This window comes from Acomys minous (assembly GCF_964271855.1).
Source record: "Acomys minous genome assembly, chromosome: 18".
Taxonomy (NCBI): domain Eukaryota; kingdom Metazoa; phylum Chordata; class Mammalia; order Rodentia; family Muridae; genus Acomys; species Acomys minous.
This window is the reverse complement of record NC_140501.1, coordinates 54107460-54120791: the sequence shown is the minus strand read 5'-3', so window position 1 is coordinate 54120791 and position 13332 is coordinate 54107460. Positions and strand designations below refer to the sequence as shown.

The 13332-nt window shown below is 47.4% G+C and overlaps 1 protein-coding gene across 3 annotated transcripts in view; it reads right to left on the bottom strand.

Annotated features, from left to right (window-relative positions):
- The window catches only part of EXTL3 (exostosin like glycosyltransferase 3), a 98477-nt gene that overhangs the window by 48278 nt on the left and 36867 nt on the right, over positions 1-13332 (bottom strand). For all 3 annotated transcript variants that reach the window (XM_084767183.1, XM_084767182.1, XM_084767184.1), the window contains exon 2: positions 623-819. The gene's annotated coding sequence lies outside the window, so the exon portion shown is untranslated. The remainder of the gene's footprint in view (positions 1-622; positions 820-13332) is intronic.

Here is a 13332-nt window from a genome sequence, read left to right as displayed (position 1 = left end):
AGCAATCCAGACTTGGGGGGGGGGGGGGGGCTGACACCCACCGAATTTCAGTGGGCTGAGGGCCAACGGTATCTCAACAAGGGCTAAGCAACTGGCTCCCTGTGTGGACTAGGGAAAGCACCTGGTGCTGCCCGGCTCATCAAGCTCTGACCAGGGGCTTGTCCCTACAGAACAGTCGCCCTATTCCGGGCGGCGCAAGGACCCGCACCCCTCTGCCCTCTACTGCGGCACACCCAGGCCCCGGGCGGACCCAGGGCACAGCAGCACCTGGACCCCTGGCAGGAAGTGGCCACCTGGAGAGAAGAGCACGACCTGCAGCGGCGCACAGCTGTGCCGGGAGAGCCGGCCAGATGTGGGAGTGAGCACCGGGAGGTGTGGGCTGCGCTTCCACAAGAGCTGCTACGGTGGGCCGCTAGTGTCCAGCCCCAGCGGAGCGAGGCCCCCGGAGCCGGGCAGGCCTACTCCGCTGCGCCGCCGCAGCAGCAGCTCCCAGGCATAGGCACGGCCGCTCGCGCCCCCGCCCCGCACGGCTGCGCGCTCCGCTCCAGGGTGCCCGGTCCTTCTCGCCAGCCTTTCCTGCCCTGCCCGGGTCCTCGAGCTCCCATGCCGCTTGAACTCCTACCGGCTTCCAGTGAGGGACGAGCCGCCGCCGTAGCCTGCACGAAACTCCGCTTCCCACAAGCCGCTCTGGCCGCCGGCTGCGCGCCTCTCAGGCCGCGCCGGATCCTCCGCTCCCCCTGCCGGCCGGCGGCCATTTCCGACCGGCGACAGCGGAACTTGCCGAAGACCAGGCCCGGAAATGGCCGAACCTGCCTTGGCCTGTGAGAAGAAAACACAAAGGTGTTCGTGACTTTACGGACGCACCCGAGAGCCCTCCGGGATCCCAGGCTCAGGCTGGGTGCTGGTGATTGTAAGAAGGGCCAGGCACGTGGTCTTGAGGAGGAGGCCCCACAAATCCGGGTAGCCCTCAACCCAAATATAAGCTCATGTCCTGTTGAGGTGCCCTGCGCTAGCAATGACGCACAGTTCTGAAACACTTTCAAATAGCTGCAAATAAAAGGTGGAGCTGAGTGGATGCTTAGGGAAAAAAAAAATCCCCAACTTTGCAAAAACAACAGGTTAATCAAAGATTAGGGCTGTGGGCTAAAAGAAATACCTTTTAAATACTTTAAAGCCAGCCCCAGTGGTTTGGGAATTGGCAAGACCCAAAAGAAACAAGAGATGGAGGACGGAGGTAGAATCAATCCTAAAAGTGGTCACGGAGTTAACTTAGAAAACAGTTTATTATCATCTTTTTTAAAATTAACAATAGTGGTATAACCTAAAATCTGATTGCTTCAACATATTTATCTTAACGGCGCCCTCCCCCAACAAGGCTGTTGCTCCTGGGCTTCTCCTCTGCGGAGGCCAGACACACCCAACCAGGTTGGCTCACTTCCATCCCTGTGCTTGGGTGGTCTGCGCCGCAAAGATGATTTCACAGCTGCTGACCCTTCCACCTGCCCTGCTTGAGCGAGCCCAGATCCAGTGCTCCGAACAGGGAGGCTGTGAAAACAGGATTCCATTCCCACAGTGAACAGTTTGGGATAACCATTCCCTTTGCAAAACAAAACTTTTTTTTTTTTTGGTTTTTCGAGACAGGGTTTCTCTGTGTAGCCTTAGCCATCCTGGACTCACTTTGTAGACCAGGCTGGCCTCGAACTCACAGCGATCCTCCTGTCTCTGCCTCCCGAGTGCTGGGATTAAAGGCGTGTGCCACCACCACCGGCTGCAAAACAAAACTTTTAAAAAACCCTAGCAACCTATTTTCTAGAGCACCCTCCCCGTCTTCTTGGTCTCTCCATCCATCTTCAAGTCGAGTTCTGCTCTTTTCCGCCACCTGTCCTATTTTACTTTGCCGTCACCGTGATCAACCAAGGGCCAAAAGCAACTCGGAGAGGAAAGGGTTTATTAGATTTACACATCCCAAACATAGTCTGTCACGGAGAGGAACCAAAGGCACGGTAGGACCCTTGGAGGCAGAAACTGAGAGGCCATGGAGTTCTGCTGTTTACGGGACTGTTCCCCATGGCTGGCTTCGGTTTTCTTTTTTATACAAAGAGAGACCACCAGCCCAAGGTGGCCCCGCCCACAATGGGCGGGGCCCTTTATCAATCATTCTTCAAGAAAATGCCCTTCCAGAGACTTACCCACAGGCCATTCTGATAAAGGAGTTTCTTCCTCTCCCTCTTTCTCTTTTTCCCCTTTACCCGTCTCCCTCTCCCTCTCTCCCTCCACACTTGGGGAATAGCATTTTGAGACAAGATCTCTCTCTCTCTCTCTGCATAGCCCTGGCTATTCTGGAACTCACTATGTAGACTAGCTTCGGCAGGGATTAAAGTCAAGTGCCACCACACCCACACCTGAGGTTCCCTCTTCTCGGATGACTCTAGGTTGCGTCAAGTTGACAAGCCTTCCCTTCTGAGGACCTGTTACTCTCCTCTCGCCTGCTGATAAGAATAGGAGGTAGAAATTGACTAGGCAGTTATGGAGGAGGGGGAAGGGGGAGGAGAAGGGGGAGGAGGGGGATGGATCATCAGCCCCTTTCTTGGCTGAAGGCTGGAAATGCCTTTGGGAATGTCTTTAACTTTCTCCTTGCCAGAGGACAAAGACACCACAAGTGCTTAAGCCAAGTCAAGTGTCTCTGGTTTTGCCGTGGCCACAGGCTAGAGATGCTAAGAAGGCGTTCTCCATCTCTTTCCCCCAGGGGAGTACCCCTTTTCCTGGGAAGACATACTGAAGCCGCAAGCCAAACTGCAAGGACCTGGGATGAAAACTGGATTGATCAGCTCAACGTCCCTCCTCTTCTTCCTCTTCTATCCGCTAAAGTCCTATTAACTTGTAGAAGTAGAGAAGCTCAAATAGGCTCTCACTCCCTCTGGGGGACCCCTCCCATTGCGCAGGAGCTCTGCCTTCTTTCTCTCCCTGCCATAGTTTTTCCCCCCACCTAAAATGCACCCTCCGTGTTCCGTGAATTTCATTCTTTGAATCTGAGAGACAAGAACCAGAAGTGAATTTGATGGCCATTGAGTTTCCAGGGCCCTCACCTCTCCAGCTAAGCCCCGCAGAGCTGAGAAAGGCTCTTCTGCCATCAAAGATGCCAGGACATCCCCGTCATCACTATTTTCTTTGCCATTAACACCAGCTTCTTCCCCTCCCTTTTACTAGATGCAGGCACACACATCAGAGCCCAACCGCCACCTCTGGAATACCAAAATATAACTTCTTCCCCCACCCACCCCCTTTTTTTATTTTAGAAAACTCAGGGAAGCAGGAGCAAACTGAAGAACTGAAAATGGGGAAAGCTTCTGTCCGTTGGCTTGAATTTTCCTTTAGCAGTTCCTCTACTTGGCTTGCTTCCAGAGATCTGCAGCGGCGGCGGCAGGCAGGAAGAGCCCCCGCAATGTGCGATGGGACAGGGCTGAGACAAGGTAAGAACTTCCAGGGCTTGGTTCATCTCCCTGTTGACAGGAGCAGACTTGCAGATAACAGCTGCCTGGGGAAAGTTAGTCACCCCGAAGATTTGAATAACAGAGAGGCGTTGCTGCTTCTGCCTCGGACCTGATTTTAACTGTACCTCAGCTTTAAGGAGAAAAGGAGAATCACCTGAAAGTGACTGGACATTAGACTTGGCTGCTGCTCTCTGGCTGTCACCTCTCCTCCTCTGTAGCCAGTCAGCCTGCCTGAAACAACTGCTCCTGCACCTCCTCCTCCTCCTCCTCTTCCTCCAACAACTTGTCAATCTCCTGCCCCAGTTCCTGCTCCTTTTATAAGATGTGCCAAACCAGCAACGTGACTCTGGCTTTTCCTAACACTTCTCTCCTTGCCACTTTAAAGCAGTTGCTGAGTATCAGTTCCACCAGCAACGGTTCCCTCACTGCAAGACTCCGCTCTTGTTCTGCAGCGGTGCCCTAGATACCATCACAGCCGCAACGTCCCGTGAATGCATATTTTATGAATACCTAATTGCCAGGCAGTAGGTTACACCCCTTTACGTGCCTGCTGTCTCATTTTTGTCTGGCTAGGAAATGCCACCCTATGGAGGGAAAAGTGAAACTTCACCAAGTTCCAGGAAGCAAGTGCCTGGGGCCACAGAGTGCAAGATAGAACTCAGGACGGACTCCATGCCGTCCTAACTCTGAACCTCACATTTTTTGGGTTTTTTTTGAGACAGGGTTTCTCTCTGTAGCCTTGGCTGTCCTGGACTCACTTTGTGGACCAGACTAGCCTCAAACTCACAGAGATCTGCCTGTCTCTGCCTCTTGAGTGCTGGGATTACAGGCATGCGCCACCTGCCAGGCTATCAACCCCACACCCTTTTTTTTTTTTAAGTATTTATTTATTATGTTTACAGTGTTCTGCCTGCCAGAAGAGAGAAACAAATCTCATTATGGATGGTTGTGATCCACCATGTGGTTGCTGGGAATTGAACTCAGTACCCTTGGAAGAACAGTCAGTGCTCTTAACCTCTGAGCCATCTCTCCAGCCCCAACCCCACATTCTTGACCAGAACAATCTAGTTATTTCACCAGGATATTAAATTCATTATTTCCCACAGTGAAATCATCTCTATCTCTTCTTTCTTGCTCTCCCAGAATGTCCTGGTTTATCGTGATTTTACCTCCATCTTTCCTAAGACAGAAACTCCAAGCCTGGCATAATTATCAGTGTTTCTCTTTACACTTGCATTCAGTAACCAAGACGTAAAGCCTTGACTGTAGGGTCTCCACCGCCCATCTTTCCAAATTCCCTGGATCAAGTCCCCTTTATTCCTCCCACAGACTTATCTTTTTACCAAAATTTCTGGCTCAAAACCCTTAATGACAGTCACAGTGTTTTCTTTCTTCCAAGAAAGGAGCTGAAGTTATGATACACGCAACAAAGCTAGCTCTCCCTGGCCTCACCGTAGGTGGAGCTTTTACAGAACTTACTGTCTCTACTTTGCATTTTGGAACTTAATCAAAAATAGATTTGCGCAGGTGGTGGTGACACACACCTTTAGTTCCAGGACTGGGGTTTGGGAGCAGGGAGGGTGGTGGGCCTAAGCAGGGAGATCTCTGTGAGTTCGAGGCCAGCCTTGTATACAGAGCTAGTTCCAGGACAGCTAAGGCTACACAGAGAAACCCTGTCTTGTGTGTGTGTGTGTGTGTGTGTGTGTTGGGGGTGGGGATTAAAAGAAGAAAAAAGGCCAGGCGTGGTGGCACATGCCTTTAATCCCAGCACTTAGAAGGCAGGTGGATCTCTGAGTTGAAGGCCAGCCTGGTCTACAGAGTGAGTCCAGGACAGCCAAGGATACACATAGAAACCCTGTCTTGAAAACAAGAAGAAAGAGGAGGAGGAGAAGGAGAAGAAGGAGAAGGAGAAGAAGGAGAAGGAAGAAGAAGAAAGAAGAAGAAGAAAGAAGAAGGAAGAAGAAGGAAGGAGGAGGAGGAGGAAGAGGAAGAGGAAGAAGAAGAAGAAGAGAAAGAAGAAGAAGAAGAAGAAGAAGAAGAAGAAGAAGAAGAAGAAGAAGAAGAAGAAGAAAGAGTGAGGTCTGCATTGTGCTTTAACAACTACACAAAGAGATCACACTGGGATAGGAAGTTAGGAATTAAGGAAAAGGAGGATCCATTATGCCTCTGGTCCCCAACAGTGTCCCAGGGTCTGCCAGCAGTGTTCTGCCTCAAAATAGGTCCTAATTTTAAATTCCAAAAAGACAAGTGTGATTGCTTCAATTTGGATCATATGTCCACCCTTAGATCAAGCAATAAATCACCCCAAACCCACCTGTAAATAGAGCTTCTGTCCAAAGGACAGAGGCCCACATTATACATCTGGCAGGTTTAATAGATGAGCGCGTATCAAAGTTACCCAGTGTTGACAACATGGCTGTGCCCTCACACCACACAGTCACTTGAAGAAGAGAAGCTCCCAGATGAAGTCTCACAGTACTCTCACAGGAGATCATCAGTCCAGCCACACAGGATGAAGATAAGTTGACATTCTGTAAACAGTCAACATCAATGAGTACAAATTCAACAGAAGTTCAGAGTATCACTATAAAGAATAAACAAGTCAGCTGGGCATGGTGGCGCACGCCTTTAATCCCAGCTCTCAGGAGGCAAAGGCAGGTGGATCGCTGCGAGTTTGAGGCCAGCCCACTCTACAAAGTGAATCCAGGACAGCCAGGGCTACACAGAGAAACCCTGTCTCAAAAAACCAAATTAAATTAAATTAAATTTTAAAAAGAGGGGGCTGGAGAGATGGCTCAGTGGTTAAGAGCACTGCCTGTTCTTCCAAATGACACGGGTTCAGGTCCCAGCACCCACATGGCAGCTCACAACTGTCTGTAACTCTAAGATTTGACACTTTCACACCAATGCAAATAGATTAAAACTAAATAAAATATTTTTTAAAAAAATTTAAAAAGAGAAAAGGGGCTTACAGAGCTGGGAAGTAGCTCTGAAGAGTGCTTACCTAACACACAGAGACTGGGTGTGGTGGTGCAGGCCTGTAATCTCATAATGGATAGGAGGCAGAAGGAGGATCTAAAGTTAAAAGGCTTCCTCAGCTATAACCTGGGATATATGACACCTTGTTTAAAAAGAATATTTAACAAAAACAGAAAACTACCCAAATGGCCAGCAGCAGACATCAACATAAACTATGACATCTGTACAGCAATAGGAGTGAGCGCTCTGCAGACCTGCATCAGATTCTGGTGTGAATTCTGTGGTTTACACAATGTTAAGGAAAAGGGCCCGGGGCTGGAGAGATAACTGGCTGCATTACAGAGGACCTGGGTTCAGTCCCAGCATCCACATGGTGAGTTACAACCATCCCCATGTAACTCTGCTTCCAAAGGAGGTGGACACTGGGCACGTACACGGTACACAGACATATGTGCAGGTTCTGGAGAGATGCCTCAGAGGTTGAGAGCATTGACTGCTCTTCCAGTGGTCCTGAGTTCAACTCCCAGCAACCACATGGTGGCTCATAACTATCTATAATGTGACCTAATGCCCTCTTCTGGCATGCAGTTGTATGTGCAGGCAGAACACTGTGTATATAATAAATAAAATATTTTTAAAAACCAAAACTTTATTTTAAAAAAATATATACAGGTGAAACACTTATATAAAAGGCTATTTTTAAAAGAAGAAAAGGATCCAGACACAAATAACTATAAAGTATATGAGTCCCGAACTAAAGTATAAAAACATACAAAAGCTAATCTTCTCAACCTCTAGACACGTGTGTTCAATTTGTCAAAATTCATCCTGTTGCTCCGTTACCACTTGCACCCTTTTACTAGCATCTATCACTCTTGAATGAAACTTTTAATACATAATTGGGGTGCTGCCATGTGGTTACCCCAGAGCTAACAGTTGTTGTCAGCCCATTCCAGCAGTCTTGGGAAAATGCCACCATACTGCGCAGCCTCATCCCCTCTGACTTGGAAATGTGGTGGTGGCAGCAGGCCAGGAAATAGTCACATGACAGGGATTGCTCAGCTAGTAGCTTATGTAGACTTGGGAGTATTTCTAGGCACAGGTAAGTGGTTCACCAAGAGGGCGGGCCTGCAGAAAGCAAAATAGAGTCAACACTCGGAGAGCAATGGACAACCCCATGAGAGACAGACGGAGCAGCTTCTGAGGCTGTCACCACTCGGCTCCTTCAGTTCCGGAATCCTCCACCTGTCCCAGATGTCATGGCGGTTGGATGCAATTGCTTACGTTGCTACCGAGAAAACCTTTAAGTCACCCATATTAACATGAAGAGCTTTCCATTCCTAGCAACCAAGCGCACCTCAACTATAGTCATTAATACACTTCCTGGAAATAACTGAGCTATGGCAGTTCCATGCTGACACGCCTCTGAGCACCTGTCATGAATCATCTTATTTACGACTCGGACAACACAGTCAGCCTGGTGGTTAGCCCAACTTCCGAGGTGAGGAAATGGAAGCCCAGAGAGGGTAACCTACTGGTTCAAATCTCATCCCGACAAGTGGTAGTGCCAGGGACAGGACTCTCTGAGATACCTGACATCTTAGTGATGAAGGCGGAGGCCAACAAATACAAGGTGAACTGGGGCTGCCTGTGGGTCAGACTAAGATGTCTGGTCCGTTAGGTGAGTTCAAGGGCAGGGGCTTGAAGAAAGGCTGGCTGGCAAAGTCAGTAAGCACCCCTTGGCTTCACAAGGGATTGACGGTTTGAGTTAGAAAAATGTGAAAGGTCCAAAATACGGCCACAACCATATAAAACAGACTGGATGTCAGGGGGCTAGGTGGCGATGAATGCGTTTAATCCCAGCACTCAAGAGGCAGAGGCAGAGGCAGGTAGATCTCTATGAGTCCAAGGCCGGCCAACCTTGTCTACAGTTGCAGGACAGCCAAGGCTACACAGAGAAACAGCCGACTCAACACACACACACACCCCGCAAAAAAAATAAAAATAAAACAAAAGAGGGATGCCTCTTGCAAAGGACATAGGTTCATTTCCCAGCACCCACGTCAGCTCACACCCATCCATAATCCAGCTACAGAAGCTCTAACGCCCTCTTCTGACCTCCCTGGGCAGCAGACATGCACATGATGGGAACACGTACGCACAGACAAAACTCATACACATAAAATAAATAAACCTAAGAAAAGATTTTTAAGCCAAAAAACTGTGTACTTTTACCAGGAAAGTATTTATGGATTGCATCAAAAAATATTCTCTTTGGGAGACCTTGCTGGTGAATTCTTTTTCCCCAAATGGTGGCTATCCAAGAGAATACTGGATGTCAGTCCCTATGGAGTCGCACATAGTCACTTCCCACAAGGACAGCTGCCAGACCCAGGAGCTACTCAGCAGGGATGCCACTGAGGACCCCTGCCTACCTTCACAAAGGAGTTGTCGGTGAGTGTAACTCCGCCAAGCATTTGTTCTGTAATAATCACATTTTTTAAAAATGCTGAAAGCCGCTGCTCAAGATCTTTTTTATATATAAGTGGCTGGGCAATTCCATGGCTTATAATTAGCACAATGCATGGCAATTTCTAGATTAGGGCTCCAAGGTCACTCTTCTCCTCCCCAACTGCCAGAGCCAGAGTGAAAAGGTTGGTTTCCAAGCTGCACAGGCAGAGCTCTAAACTGCTAAACTGCTAAATGGCTCCCTCTCAAAGCCTTAGCTTTGATGTTACCTTTTAAAAGTGGCTGGCTTTTGTCAGCCAAAATTGATGGAGCCTTTGGGGTGGTGAGTAGATCATTTATGACAAGAACACCAAGTTAACATCAGCTTCTAGCCAAAGCACATTTTACTGTTTAAAGACAAAAACAAACCTATTTGTAGATTGGGGTGCGGCAGGCATGGCTAATAAAACACTTTGCCAAGGGAGGTGGGAGGCTCTGAGTTTGGCCCCCAGCACTACAAAACACACACACACTTTTGTTAAGTCACTAACACCATGGTGTAGTATTGCCTTGTGGCTATGAAAAAATAAGGTTTGTAGTAGCTTTCTTCCAGGAACCTTAGCCTAATTTAAGTCTGTTATCTGCACTGAGACAGGTAACCTAAATTCAACAAATAGCAGTCGTAGGTGGGGCTGGACATGTAGCTCAGTGGTAAAGCTTGCCTAACATAGGCAAGACCCTTGTTTTATCCCCAGCACCTCAAAAAAAATAAAATCACACTAGCTAGTAGATATCATCAAAATGCCACTGACATTTTCTAAGCTTGACCCTGGGGGTTCTGTCTGATGATAGCATGGTACAGGTCCTCCTAAAGCAAACAAAGACACCAAAAGCTCATTCTAAATTAAATCATTGAGTAGCAAAGCTGATCAGATAAAATGGACCACGACACCGCCTCACATGAAGGACTTAGTGTAATAAGAGCTATAACCAGAAAAAAAAGAAGTAAAATTAGGCGGGTTGTGGCTGCATTCCAGGGTCACATCTGTATGCAGCGCTAAGCAAGCGTGTCCTTACACCAGGAAGTCATTCACAGAATTAAAAATCCAACTGCTCAATACTTTTCACCTACAAACATCTTGCGTGGAAAAGTGTGATCAGAATATATTGTCGTATTGATGTTTTGTATATTTTGTTCTCTCTCTCTCTCTCTCTCTCTCTCTCTCTCTCTCTCTCTCTCTCTCTCCCCCTCTGTGTGTGTGTATACCCACATGTGTGAATTTTGGTTTCTTTTTGTCATTGTTGCTTGTTTTTTAGAAAGAGGACGTGTAGTTGGGTGGATGGGCAGGATCAGGGAGGAGTTGGGAGAGGGGGAAAGTGTGATCAGACAGAGAGAGAGAGAGAGAGAGAGAGAGAGAGAGAGAGAGAGAGAGAGAGAGAGAGAGAGAAATTATGTAAACAAAAGATCAATAAGACAAAACATGCCCAAACAAAGCAACATGAGAACAAAAAGTCTACAAAACCTCCATTGAGTTCCTTTTGTGTTAGCCATCTATTGTCAGACATCTGGTCTACCCTGAAGTGTGGTTAATTTACTCAGTGAGACTGCCCTGAAGAAAACTTAAGTTTTCCTGTGCAAACCAGTATCGACTGCAGATAGGTTCTTGGATAGGGGTAGGAGTTTGTTGGAACCTCTGTAGGCACTACACATGTTACTATACCGTCCTGTGACTTCATATGTGCGTCAGTCCTGCTGTGCATGGAGGACACTCTCCTTGGAGTCATCCAGCAACTCTTGGCTCTTTTTTATTTTATTTTTTTTTTATTTTTTATTTTCGAGACAGGGTTTCTCTGTGTAGTCTTGGCTGTCCTAGACTCACTTTGTAGTCCAGGCTGGCCTCGAACTCACAGCGATCCACCTGCCTCTGCCTCCCGAGTGCTGGGATTAAAGGCGTGCACCACCACGCCCGGCCCTCTTGGCTCTTATAACTTTTCTGCATCCAATTCTGCATAGCTCCCTGACCCACGAGGAGAATGTTTTGTTTTTGGTTTTTTGTTTTTTGTTTTTGGTTTTGTTTTGAGACAGGGTTTCTCTGTGTTGTAGCTCTGGCTGTCCTGGACTTGCTTTGTAGACCAGGCTGGCCTTGAACTCACAGAGATCTGCCTGCCTCTGCCTCCCAAGTGCTGGGATTAAAGGCGTGCGTCACCATGCTGGTTCTGTTTTCGTTTTTGAGACAGGGTTTCTCTGTGTAGCCTTGATTATCCTGGACTCACTTTGCAGATCATGTTGGCCTCGAACTCAGAGATGTGCCTGCCTCTGCCTCCTGAGCGCTGGGATTATGACCGCGCACCACACTGCCTGCCTGGCAAGGAGAAGATTTTTGTTTTTTGTTTTTTGTTTTTGGTTTTTTGAGACAGGGTTTCTCTGTGTAGCCTTGGCTGTCCTGGACTTGCTTTGTAGACCAGGCTGGCCTCGAACTCACAGCGATCCGCCTGCCTCTGCCTCCTGAGTGCTGGGATTAAAGGCGTGTGCCACCACGCCCGGCTTTAATGCCGATAGCCCATTGAGGACTGAGTTCTCCAACACAGAGGTTCTTAAGGAAAATCAGTGTAGTTGGAGCTGATGGCACATGCTTGTAATCTCAGCACTTGGAGGTAGAAGCAGGAGGATCTGAAATTCAAGGCTAGCAAATTTGAGGCCAACACAAGTCCTTGTCTCTAACAAGCAAATACATAAATCAATAACTTAGTTAAGTTTTACTTGTGTGTATATGCCTGTGAGCTTATGCCACTTATGTGCAGATGCCCTCAGAGGCCAGAGAAGGGTACAGGAAGGTATAGGAGGGTGTGAGCCACCTGACATGAGTGCTGGGAATTGAACTTAGATCCTCTGGAAGAGCAGCAAGGACTCTTAACCACTGAACATCTTTCCAGCCACATTAATGATTTATTTTCTTTTTTCTTTTTTTTTTTCTTTTTGGTTTTTTGAGACAGGATTTTTCTGTGTAGCCTTGGCTGTCCTGGACTCACTTTGTAGACCAGGCTGGCCTCAAACTCACAGTGATCCACCAGCCTCTGCCTCCCGAGTGCTGGGATTAAGGAGTACCCCACCACGCCCAGCCGCCAATGATTTTCTTAACATGGCTATACAATCAAAGTTCAATGTGCGATTTCCAAAACTTTCAAATGATGAGTCACTTCAAACAAAGCTCACATCTGGAGCTTCCATATGGGGGGGGGCAAAAATTAATACTTTCTACCAACCAGAATTGTTTTTTTGTTTTGTTTTGTTTTTGTTTTTTGTTTTTCGAGACAGGGTTTCTCTGTGTAGCCTTGGCTGTCCTGGACTCACTTTGTAGACCAGGCTGGCCTCGAACTCACAGCGATCCACCTGCCTCTGCCTCCCGAGTGCTGGGATTAAAGGCGTGCGCCACCACGCCTGGCTCCCAGAATTGTTTTTTAAAGTGTAGGTTTTAAACTAGTTCATAAAGGCTTGCAGCAAGATTTTGTTGGAGAAAATTTCTATTTTTATTAATATTACCAATTCTCAATCTCAGCGATGGGAACACGACTACGAAAGAGCCAAGCAACTATCAGAACAAAATAGTCCCCATCCTTCCTCCAACCCAAACCACTAGCCAGAAATATGTCACATTTTCTTGGCCACATCTGGACCATATGTGACCAGTCACCAGTTTGAGGAACAAAACCATAATTATCCAAAGTTCATCTCTAACAGAGAATGTTCTCAGATGTGCATAATTACATCACATTATTAAAAGGAGCTTGTCACTGGGGTGGTGAGGTAACCACTCAGAAATTAAACCCTTGACAGAGATGACGCAAGAAAGGCAGAAATACATCAACTTCATGTGATATGTGCATATGGAAACTGTTAAAAGCATGTGTATTGTTCATACGTATTATATAAAACATGTACTATACATATAACGGTGATGATGCATGTTGTCAACCTGACAGAGTCTGGAATCGCCTGGAATGTGAACTTCTGGGCGTGCCTGTGGGGTATGATCTTGATTGAGTTTACTGTTGTGGGAAGATCGGCCTTAATGTGAGCAGGACAGTTCCCCGCCTCACACTCCTGCTGCCTTGACTTTTCTGCCATGACAGACTGTGCCTTGAACTGTGAGCTGGAATTAAAGCTACTTAATGGTGAAAGGACTTCTCAAGGTATTTTCTCGCACTAACAGAAAAAGTAAATATACTGAAAAAGTGATAATCTTTTGTTTTTGGTTTTGTGTTCAGTATTTTGAGACAGGGTTTCTCTGTGTAGCCTTGGCTGTCCTGACTTTGTAGACCAGGCTGGCCTCGAACTGACAATGATCCATCTGCCTCTGCCTCCTGAGTGCTGGGATTACAGGAGTGTGCCACCACACCCAGCTCAGTGATAATC